We start from the raw sequence: 11,717 nt of genomic DNA, 5'->3' as shown, positions 1-11,717 counted from the left end.
ACAATCTCTAGACCTGAGTTTTTCTTACCCCAGGGAAGGATTCTATTCAAATCCAACTACAATGGAGTCAAGTATAAACCACTGTCTCTTTAAGGGTGACAGGGAGCAAAGCCAGGCTCAGTTTGGACTGTATAGTCAGACTGAAGAGTTATTTAGCTGAGTTAGCTGGACAGGAAAGCCATAGTTAGAATGAACTTTGTTTGCCATCTAGAGGCAACTGCAGTTTTCCTGTTAAAGCTTTACTTGCCCTTTTCTGCATTATAGTCATTGTTAGTCCTATGCTTCAGAGGAGGACAGGGTGGCAGTCCCAGTTGGTCTCAAGAGGTCTCCATGAACGTTGCAGAGTCACAAGTTGGGAACAGTATTTCTATTGGAGGAGGAAATGTACTGATTTGCGCAATCACCAGCAGTGATGGAGGCATTGGCTGTGTTCTCAGGTGCATTCCCCTGTTCCAAAAGGCTTTCTTAGTTTTGCCAATGTGGTTTAAGTGGGACAAAGAAATCTGAGATTTGTAATGAAAAGAGAGGATACATGCCATCAAAATATCTGAACATATTTAACTTTTCCTGACCCTACAAATTCATCAGAATTAAACTTAAGTTAATACTACTTTGAATTTTTACACTGTCTAGAATAATGTCCTTATAAATGAAAGCTCTTACAGAGAGTAGCAAGAAAATTGAATGAAAGACTCATGAGACCCAATGCAAGATTCCAGATCTGGCTTAATTCAGTGATGGTATGAGAAAGTTACTCCCTTGTACCCCCAGATTCCCCAATTCTCAAGACTGTGTTTAAGGTGACTTCTGTCACCTTAATCCTGGGCCTAGAGGAAGAATCAAATGCATCTTTCCCTAGAGACCAGATGGCCTTCTGTTTTCCTTTGCAGATGCACCTGCTCTTTGTCTTGCTACACTGAGGATGAGGAGTCTGGACAACAGCCAGCATCTTAGCTCTTGGGCACTACATTCCAACTTGGCACATTTTCTTACACCTGAAATAAGATACCATTAGTGGACTTCAGGTCTCTGGAAGAAAGCACCCTAAAGGGTGTCCCTGTGTGACAAAAGGAACCTATTGGAAGAAGAGGCGGGCAATCTGGAGACCTGAAATGCAGATTTTCCATTCAAGACTTGGAATTCTCTTGAAGCTTCGTCAAGAGAACAGTTAACTTGGATAAAATCAAAGAAGTTTGTTGGAGGGGTGTAGTTTACAGCCAAACCTGTGTTCCCTATCTGGGCTCTGCTTAATGCTGTGGGACTTGGGCAGTCTACTCTTGAGTCTGTTTTCACTTAACTAAAATGGAATAATAAGCCTGATTTATGGGGTGTAAAGATTAAGTGAGATGGTTTACTGAAAACACTGTTGGTAAAGGCCAAAGTTTTTTCTTCCTGTAGAGATACATAGAAATAAGTTAAAGGAGATTCTGGATATCATCTAAGAAAGGAAGCCCAGAACTCCAGACCAGGGGTAGGAAAAACTATTTGAATCCTTTGTAACACTCCAGTCTCATCTCCCAGAAAGGCTCATCAGTACCATCTGGAGGACAACATAAGTAATGCATTGGGAAAGTTCTCTGCTGAGAAAATGGAATCATCTTGATTCATATTCATTTTCTCTCTCTCCCTCCCTCTCCTCTCCTCTCTTCTTTCTCTCTCTCTTCTCTTCTCCTATTTTCTCTCTCTCTATCTCTCTCTCTCTCTCTGTCTGTCTCATACTGGGTATTAAATCCAGGGGTGTTTAATCATTGAGCTACATCCTCAGCCCTTTTTAGTTTGAGACATGGTCTCACTAAGTTACATATGGCCTTGCTAAATTGCTGAGCCTGGATTTGAACTTTCAATCCTTCTACTTCAGCCTCCTAAATCACTGGGATTATAGGCATACCCATAGCTCCTGGCTAATTTTTTCTTCATATGGCCTTCATTCATTCTGAAATAATTATGCAGGATATGGGATGCAGAAATGAGGAAAACAAAATTCCTGTCTCCATGGAATTTATACTCTAGTGGGGGAAGTCAATTGTACATAATAAGGACAGGTATGCTGAGGTAAAACAAAGGGAAGACAGTGGTAGGTGATGTTTTAGGTGGGCAGAATGAGACCTCTTTGATCAGAGATCTTGAGATCTGAACGGAATGAGGAAACGAACTGAATAGGGGAAGAGTACAATTGACATGAGAAATAAAGTACAAAGGCCTTTGGTGGAGCATCATTGGTTTGCTTTTTTAAAAGACACAGTATAGTGACCTATGTGACTGGAACAAAATAGGTTAAGGCAGGGAGAGAAGCAGATTAGCTGGGGGGCAATTTTGTGTAGATTAGCAAAACGACATAGAAAACAAGAAAACTAAAGGGGTCTCTGAGGCCAAGAAGGTAAATAATATGCAAAGCTAGACAGAGCGCTGCAGTCAGCTTTCAAAGGGGCTAAAACTAGGAGAGGATGTGTCTGTTCACAAGTCCTACTTAGGTCAATGGAAAGAAGCTGTGCCATAGCAAATGGGTTCTCATTCGGACCTAACACACCCTCTTGTACTGCAGGCTGCTAGCAAGCTAAGAATTTCAGGTCTTAGACTCCCTTGAAGCCAACACTCTGAAAGTAACTTAAATTTTGCCCATTGGATGCACAAATGAGATGTGGAAGGGAGGAGCATCTGGGGGTTGTCTTTAGCTACTTGGGCTTCAAGGTGTACAGACCTAGTGTCTCATCAGTGGTATTCTACTACCCATCAATGGCTCTCATCAGTGTTGAAGGGCATCCTGATTCACAGGTAACAGCTTGTGAAACGTGTTTTTGCAGTCAACCTGTGATGGCCTCCTGATTCCTCATCTCCCTGGTGTGGCAGAGGTAGCAGTCAGCTCTCAGCATTGGCCAATTCTACGAATCTCCTGGAAGCCCACCCTACAGCCCTCTTGCCAAGGCTTCCCAACTCTTCAGTAAATACCTAATTTGCCTATATTGAATCCTTTTCTACTTAAAATTGGTAGACATTTGTCTGCAACTATTTTTTTATTTCAAAAATGGCTATAGGCAACAGACCTACTTAGATTAGTTATGATTAAGTTGGGTTTGTAGGAAATGAGGATCTTGTTGCCTTTGAATACAATGAAATTATAAGCAAATGTTGGTATCTGTGGTCACCCAAAGAAAAATGTCTCTTAGTGGAAAAGTCTAGCAGATCAAGTGGCTGCTATGACAGACTATAACATGAGAACTGAGGGTTTAGGGGACTACACCAGAGATGTTAAAGGAAGAAAATGTAAGCCTCAGGGGCTTTTTGAGACATGGTCTTGCTAAGTTTCTTAGGGCCTTGATAAGTGGTTGAGGCTTGCTTTGAACTTTCAATCCTCCTACATCAGCCTCCCAAGTCACTGGCATTACAGGCATGTACCACAGGAGAGCCCCAAGAGAATTTTATCTTGTGTCTGTGAGGCTGAAGTATGTGGAAATCAGGTGGAGATTTACCAGGTCTCTTATGTGAAAGTTAGGGCATCATTTGGGAAAGTGGGACCCTGAAATGAGAAATGGGGACATTTGAGCTCTGAACCACTAATTCCACATACACAGAGCTTCTCTTAACCAACAAAAGCAGGTCTTCTTCCCCTCACTGATGTGACTGGTTCTGTTGCTTGGAGACCCTGGGGTAGTTGCCTTGAAAGAAAATACCAGTACTTCTCATGTCCAACCCACTACCTGTCATTACTACCAGATTTGTAGCTAGAGTCGGATTTCTGGGTTTTGATTGATTGTTTGTTTGTTTGTTTGGGGGGAGGGTGTTACATGGCATTGAACTTAGAGACACTCAACCACTGAGCCACATCTCCAGCCCTATTGTGTATTTTATTTAGAGACAGTTGCTTAGAGCCTCAGTAAGTTTCTGAGGCTGGCTTTGAACTCACAATGCTCCTGCCACAGCCTCCTGAGCTGCTAGAATTACAGGCATGCGCTCTGGTAGCGCCTGGCAGATTTCTGGTTTTTCTAGAAGGCAGACAGTCTGATGTGAGAAAAGATTTACAAAAGAATTACAATATTTTGCCAGTTTGTATCAGCAGGAACCTGGGAGTATGTCGTGAACTGATTCTAAAGTTGGTAGCTAGGGAAGAAAGGAAGATAAATTGATTTTCATTTTGGTTGAATTTATCAATGTAGTGTAATGGAGATCTTTGGATTTAGTATGTTTATATTTATCGGGGTTATCCACCAAAAAATGGCTTTTTTGGGGGGAAGCACTAGGGATTTAGCCCAGGGGTACTCTACTCTGAGCTACACCTCCATTCCTTTTTATTTTTTGAGAGGGCCTCACTAAGGTGCTGAGGTTGGCTTCAAACTTGTGATCTTGCTGCCTCAGCTTCCCAAGTCACTAGGGACTACAAGTGTGTGCCACAGTGCTCGGTTCTGAGAATGACTCTTAGCTAGTTGGTTAGATGAGACCTGGACTTAAAAGTAGCCTATGCTCAAGAAATTGTGATGTTATAAATTCCTTAGTATAACTAGAAGAACCAAAAATGATGATAGAGATGTTGATTGTAGATTTATTATGTGTATGATCTACTTATCTCCTAATTTTGTCCCCCAATTTTTAAAATTTTTTTATCTTTTGCCATGCTGGGAACCCAGGACCTTACAGATGCTGGGCAAGCACTTTACCACTCAACTACAGCCCCAAACCCCTTATTTTGAATAAAAGTGCTATAGGAATATATCCTCCCTACTCTGGGAATAAGGCTAAGAGATGTTACCATTGAATCAAAATCCTTAATATCAGAGGATGGTCAGAGTGACAGGAGGGGCCAAGGGATTGTACCAGGGCAACAAAGCTGGGGTGATGAAACATATTGAGAACCTACTAATGTCCTACTTTGTTTATACATCAAACAAAACCTAAGGTCTGGTAAATAGAGAACTCCTTTGAGATCCAAAATGGAGACTTTCTGGGTACAGTGGCACATGCCTTTAATCCCAGAGGGTCTAGAGGCTCTCCAAAATGGAGACTTTCTGGGTACAGTGGCACATGCCTGTAATCCCAGAGAGTCCAGAGGCTGAGACAGAAGGATCTCAAGTTCAAAACCAGCCTCACCAATTTAGTGAGGCTCCCTGAGTCAAAATGAGACCCTATTTCAAAAAATAAAAAATAAACTGAGGACGTGACTCAATGGGTAAGCACCCCTGGGTTCAATCCCTGGTACAAAAAAAAAAAAAAAAAAAAGTGGACATTCAATTCTCAGAACTAAGGTCCGTAAATAAAGGGATGCTGGGTATCCTGGAGGAAGCACCCAGCAATACCACATAACTACATTCTAGTTTTCCCCAGGGGAATCTTAAGCCATTTACCTATGCTCCTGTGCTCAGTGAGATGAGTATACCCAGACCTTTAAGGACTACTTGGAGACTGGTTCTATTCTAACACAAATCTCAAGAGATCTAAAAGGTTTTTGTGGTCCACTAGTTAGAATAGGAACTTTTGGTGTATTATGGATTAAATTGTGTCCACAATTTTAGAGGGACAATATGTTCTAACTCTAAGTACCTCAAAATGTGACCTTTTTAGAAACAGAGTCATTGCTGATATAATTAAAACAAAATGAGGTCGTACCAGAGCAGAGTGGCCCCCTAATCCAATATGATAGGTGTCTGTATAAAAAGGCGGAATTTGAACGCAGTTACACATGTAGGCTGAACACCGTGTGAAGCTGAAAGCAGAGACTGGGGTGAGCAGTGCAGCAGAAGCCAAAGGAAGAAAAATGTTGCCAGAAAACTAATTCCTCTAGGAACTAGGAGGGTCTAGAACAGATTCTCCCTCACATTCCTTCAAAGGAACCAGCCCTACCAATACCTTAATCTAGAACTCCCAGACCTCCAACCTGTGAGATGATAAATTTCTATCATTTAAGCAATCCAGCTTGTAATACTTTTTTTTTCACTTGGCCCCCCTACATGGGGGTCAAGTGATAAAAAGGAGTTTGGGCCTGAGTCTATCACACATGATTATTCTGTGGCTATTTCACAGTTTCTGTAGGCACGTTGTTATAGACGTGTTTAGCAACTGGTAGGAGCTTTACCTTGTCCCAAAAATAACAGCTATTGTGATGAACAGCAAAGGAAACCCTGGAATCACCATTTTCCACCAAAATCATAAGCCAAAAGTAACAGTACATCCCTGAGGGAATGAGATATTAATGCCACCATCAAAAATGAGATTCAGGAGTGACGATCCCTATTGTTCCTGTTTGGCTTATGCAGGACTCAACTCATAGCTGTAATTTCAGTTGTGATTTTGTAAGGCATCTCTCTTCCCCTGGAACCTGAGTCATGCAACTGAACATGAATGTTGACCTGTAATATGCAGTTTTCTCTTGTCAGAAGAGCAGAAAATAAGCCAATTTTACCTGTTGGGTCAATAAGTCCCTCTCACTGCCCAACATCGGGATTATATCATCTCCCAGTGCTGTTGAACTCTAAGCCGTTGACACTTATCTCGTCTCCCAGAACATCACTGAACATGTTTCTGGACCTAGTAAGCATGAAGTAGTAGATATCAAAATGCCTCCTAAAACATGCTGTGGAGAAAGCCTCTAAGAGAATTTTTGGGGGTCCAGAGCAATAGTCCGGTGCATGACAGTAGTCCCTTCTAAAATGAAAGGAGGGCTCTTCACTGTACACCCCACCGAAGAAAATCCTGAGCCTCCTCTGGGTCTCATGATATTTGGTTTTGTAGCACTGACTTGTTTACCAAGTAATTGGGAAGCTACCAGCTCTGAAGGCCCAGAGAAAGAATATCCACCAATTGCTACAGGCTGCAGTGGATGCAGTTTGGGGGTTTATGATCTAGCAGATCCAGTAGTGCGTGAAGGTCCCCTGGCAAATGAGGATGCTGTACACATGTTGTGCAAGCTCTCGTATAGAGCCACAGCACAGAACCTTAAGAATTTGGAGTCAAGCCATGCTATTTCTGGCAATGGCTATTCTCCTTTAGAAGCTGCTATTGGCTTGCTACTGAGCCCTGTTCTGTGCTCTGGGAGACCAGCTGGGCACTCGGCAGCAGTTGGATTACATCAGATCCCTTTCATCACAAAGAAGGAAGGGATTTGTCCCCACTGGAAAAGACATTCAAGATATGGATTGTTTCCAAGGTAGGGATTATTTTAAGCGTACAAAACATAAAATATTCACAGAATATATTTTAAATAACAAAAATTCCAATTATTACAAAACAAAAGATATGCACCCCCTAGTTATTCTAAATTTGATTATATGTTCATTTTGAGAAGGATGGTGGTTAAGAGGATATTTTCCAGAGCCAGAATGCCTGGGCTGGAATTCCAGCTCCTCTATTTAAGTAACTTGGACAAATCATTTAACCTCTCAGGTTCTTCATTTGGGGTTGTGAGGATTAAGTGAATACAGATAACAATGCCTGGCCTAGCATTATTGTCCACTATCATGATCATCATGATCCTTGTCTTTATCCATGAACTTATTAAATGCCTTTTATTCATTCTGTGGTATTTCATCAACACAGTCTCTCAGCAAGTAAGGCACTTGACTAAGATCCAGGGGATTGTCCCAAAGCAGCTGGCCTGTTCTATAGAATAGTCAAATGGCCTAATAAAGATTTATTTATGGTTCCAGCTTGGAGACATCTTGAGAAGCTCAAGTTTTGTTCTTTAGAATGAAAAAAAAAAAGAGAGAGAGAGAGAGAGAGCAAGGCCAGGGGAAGATTTTTGTTTTGTTTTGTTTCTGTACTGAGATTGAACTCAGGGGCTGTCTACCACTGAGCTACATCCCCAGACCTTTTTAAATTTTGTTTTGAGGCAGAGTCTCACTAGGTTGCCCAGAGTAGCCTCAAACTTATGATCCTCCTGCTTCAGCCTCCCGAATCTCTGGGATTATGTGACATGGCATATTTTAAGGAATATAATAGAGCAAGAAAGAACATGAAATGCTCACATTGCCCTCATTTCTCAGCATTTTATGAGTTACTTATATTCATAGTCTTCTTTCTCCATGCTTCATTCTTTTCCCCCAGGCAGAACCTCAGCTGGTTGAAGTTTTTATTCCTAAAGGAACTGAGCCCTTAGTGGTCTAGACTTTTAGTACTTTTAATTTGAGTTTGGCAGTACTAGAAGTAGCCCTAGTCACTCCTTCAGGTGTGTCCTTCCAGCATCCCCTACCTCCCCCCACTGAGCAACAGGAACCCTATGTTCCTTGATAGAACCACTCACTCCACCTAGGATACTGGTTCAGTGGAAGAGGAGACCAAAGAGGCCAGAGAACTTCCAGTTCAATGGATTTACTCTTTGCTTTGGGGGAAGTATTTCTCCTGTAAGTACTGAGACTTCTAACACAAGACCAAAGGTACAGGCATAAGGAGCAAAAGTTTAACCATGAGGCCCTAAATTTAATCCCCAGCGCTGCCCCCTGAAAAAAGAAAAAAAATCATTTTTTTCTTTGTTCCATACCACCACCCTCCACTTTGGTGCTAGGGGTCAAACCCAGAGCTAAGCACATGCTCTACCACGAACCCCTAACCAATCTTTTGTTTGTTTGTTTGTTTGTTTAATTGAGTATAATTATATAACATAAAAATCACCATTTTAAACTATACAATGCAGTAGATGTCAATATCTTCATGAAGTTGTATAAGTGTCACATCTATCTACTTCCAGAACATTTCCATAACTCTACAGAGAAAGCTGTTAGTAATCTGTCCCAATAACCTCTTCCCCATGGTAACTACTAATCTACTTTCTGTCTCTAGGAATTTGCCTGTTCTGGATACTTTGGGTAAATGGAATCATAGCTTTGTAGTCTTTTGTGTCTGATTTCTTTCACTTAGCATGTTTTGGTCTTTTTTGTTTTGTTTTCTGGTACTAGGGATTGAACTCAGGTACACTCTACCATTGAACTACAATCCACTCCCTTTTTTAAATTTTTATTTTGAAACAGGGTCTCACTAAATTGCCCAGGCTGGCCTTGAACTTGGAATTCTCCTGTGTTAGCTTCCAATCTCTAGGATGATAGGCATGCATCACCACTCCCAGCTTTAGCCTGGCTTTCAAGGCTCACCCATGTTGTAGTATGTATCAGTACTGCATTTCTTTTTATGGCTGAATAATATTTCACTGGCTATTGTATAGATATTTTTTGAATATACCATGTTGTCTTTATCCACTGGCAGACATTGACATTGTTTCCACTTTGGCACTACTGTGAAAAATGTTGCTACTATGAATATTGGTGTACAAATATCCATTTGAATCCCTGCTTTCAATTCTTTGGGGAATATGAAATGGAATTGCTGGATCCTGCTGTAATTCTATGTTTAGTGTTTGAAGAATTGCTGTACTGTCTTCCCCAGCAGCTGTAGCACTTTACCCACCAGCAATGCACAGGGTTCCGAATTCTCCACATTCTCATCAACACTTACTAGTCTTTTTAATTATAGTCATCCTAGTGGGTATGACATAGTTTTGATTATATCCCCCTAATAATGAATGTTGTTGAGCATCTTTCATGTACGTTGACCATTTGTTTTTTTGGAGAAATATTTGAATCATTTGCCCATGTTTAAATTGTTTTTTGTTCTTGTTGAATTATAAGAATTCTGTGTCTATTCTGGCTCTCTCTCTCTCTCTCTCTCTCTCTCCCCCCTCTCCTCTCCCCCTCCCTTCCTCCCTCCCTTCCTCTTTTTTGGTGATGGGAATTGAACCAAGGACTTTGTGCATATGAGGCAAGCACTCTACCAACTGAGCTAGATCCCCAGCCCCTGGGTGTAAGTCTTTTAATAGATAGAAATTCGATATCTCTTATCTAAAATGCTTGGGGCCAGAACTATTTTGGATTTCAGATTTTTTTTTTCAGGTTTTAGAGCATTTATATAAACATAATGAGATTTCCTGGAGATGGGATCCAAGTCTGAACATGAAATTATTTTTTTATTTTACATATCCTTATACACATAGACTGAAGGAAATTTTATACAATATTTTTAATGGGCCTGCATTTTGACTGACCCATCCCACAAGACCAGATGTGGAATTTTCCACTTGTGGTATCATTGCAGTACTCAAAAACTTTTGGATTTTAGAGAATTTTGAATTTCAAAATTTTAGATTGGGGATGTTCAACCTGTATATGATTTGCAAATATTTTTTTCCATTCTGTGGCTTTTCACTTGGTCTACTTTCAAAGTAACAATTATAATTAGTAGTGGCTCTTTGCCTACTAACTCATCTAACTCGTCACCTTCCTGATTGTGCCAGAGTTTGTAGCCTTTCTGGGAATTATTTCTGGAGGCTCACTTAGAGCTCACTCCAACAGCTCTTGCAACTATTATTTTAAGCATCTACTTTCTCCTTTTCCTAAGCCAGCTATCAACAAGGAGAAGGCCACATTCAGCTCAAGTGCCATGATAGAGAGGTCCAATAAGCCTGATGAGTTGAGCACATCCAAGGTGTTGCTGTTGCTAGACATGAACTTGACCTTGAGGCTCAGCCACGGGAGCTGAATAGCACAACAGTCAAGGAAATTGAAGTTGGTGGTGGTTGGGAAGTGAACATAATCTTTGTTTCCGTTCCTCAGCTGAAATCTTTCCGGACATCCAAGTCCAGCTAGTACAAGAATCAGAGAAAAAGTTCAGCAGGAAGTATGTGGTCTTGGTTGCTCAGAGGAGAATTTTGCTTAAGCCAGTTAAAAGAAAATCCATATGAAAAATAAGCAGAAGCATCCACAGACTGACAGCTATGCACACCACACTCCTTAAGGACTTGGTCTTCCCAAGTAAAACTGTGGGCAAGGGCATCCAAGTGAATGTGGAAGGCAGCTGGCTTATAAAGATTCATGTGGACACAACCCAGAAGAACAGTGTGCAATACAAGGGGGGAATTTTTACTAGTGTCTTTAAGAAGCTTGTGGGTAAGGATGTTAATTTTGAATTCCCTTTCTGGGGCCTGGGGATATAGCTCAGTGGAGGAGCATTTGCCTAGCTCGTGCAAGGCCCTGGGTTCCACCCCCAGGAGCACCACATTAAAAAAAAAAAAAAATCCCTTTCTGATTAAAATAACTAGAGTGATTTGTTTCCCAGGACTGATCCCTAACTGATAAGCAGAATGATTTGAATCCTTAGACTGAGTTGACAGCACATCATTTTGCCAGAGCTAAAGTACAGCCAAACTATAACAACAACAAATTCCTAGAAAGCCAGAACTGAAAAAGCCTTTAGATCAACTGATTCAACCCCTGCATTGGACAAAGAAATAAATTAAAGAAGACACGGAAACCATGAAGCAGAGTGTCTGCACCTCCCTCAGCCTCCTCCCGAGGCCAGTGCACCTTCACTGATCCAGCTTCATGAATCACAGTGATCTAGGTCATGTAAATGCAGTGGGGCCGCCCTGTCAACTCTGCTGGAGCCGCCTGGGTGCAGGATTGGGCCCCAGCCAAGTGCTGCCGTGAATAATCCAGATGTGATGGAGGCCGACCACTGACGGTGGGAGACTGTTTGGCAAGAGAGACACACATGCTGGGGGCACACCCAGAGAGCACAGTGCTAGAGCACAAGCCTGTCATTGTTCCTTTGCTCCAGGCACCTGCTTGGGGCTGCTGACAGCTTCCCCTGATCACCTCACTTTGTTTATGTCCTTACCATGGTCCCCATTACTGAAAGTCATCTGAGCCTGGATCTTGCACACCTGAAGGAGCTCATGAACATTCTCA

At 41.6% G+C, this 11,717-nt stretch overlaps 1 pseudogene; it reads left to right on the top strand.

Annotated features, from left to right (window-relative positions):
* Positions 1 to 6,501: 6,501 nt before the first annotated feature.
* Positions 6,502 to 10,963, top strand: LOC114094106 (small ribosomal subunit protein eS7-like; annotated as a pseudogene).
* Positions 10,964 to 11,717: the final 754 nt, after the last annotated feature.

Source organism: Marmota flaviventris, chromosome 10 (genome assembly GCF_047511675.1).
Source record: "Marmota flaviventris isolate mMarFla1 chromosome 10, mMarFla1.hap1, whole genome shotgun sequence".
NCBI lineage: Eukaryota > Metazoa > Chordata > Mammalia > Rodentia > Sciuridae > Marmota > Marmota flaviventris.
Note: the sequence above shows the minus strand (reverse complement) of the source record. Positions and strands in the feature narration are given on the sequence as shown.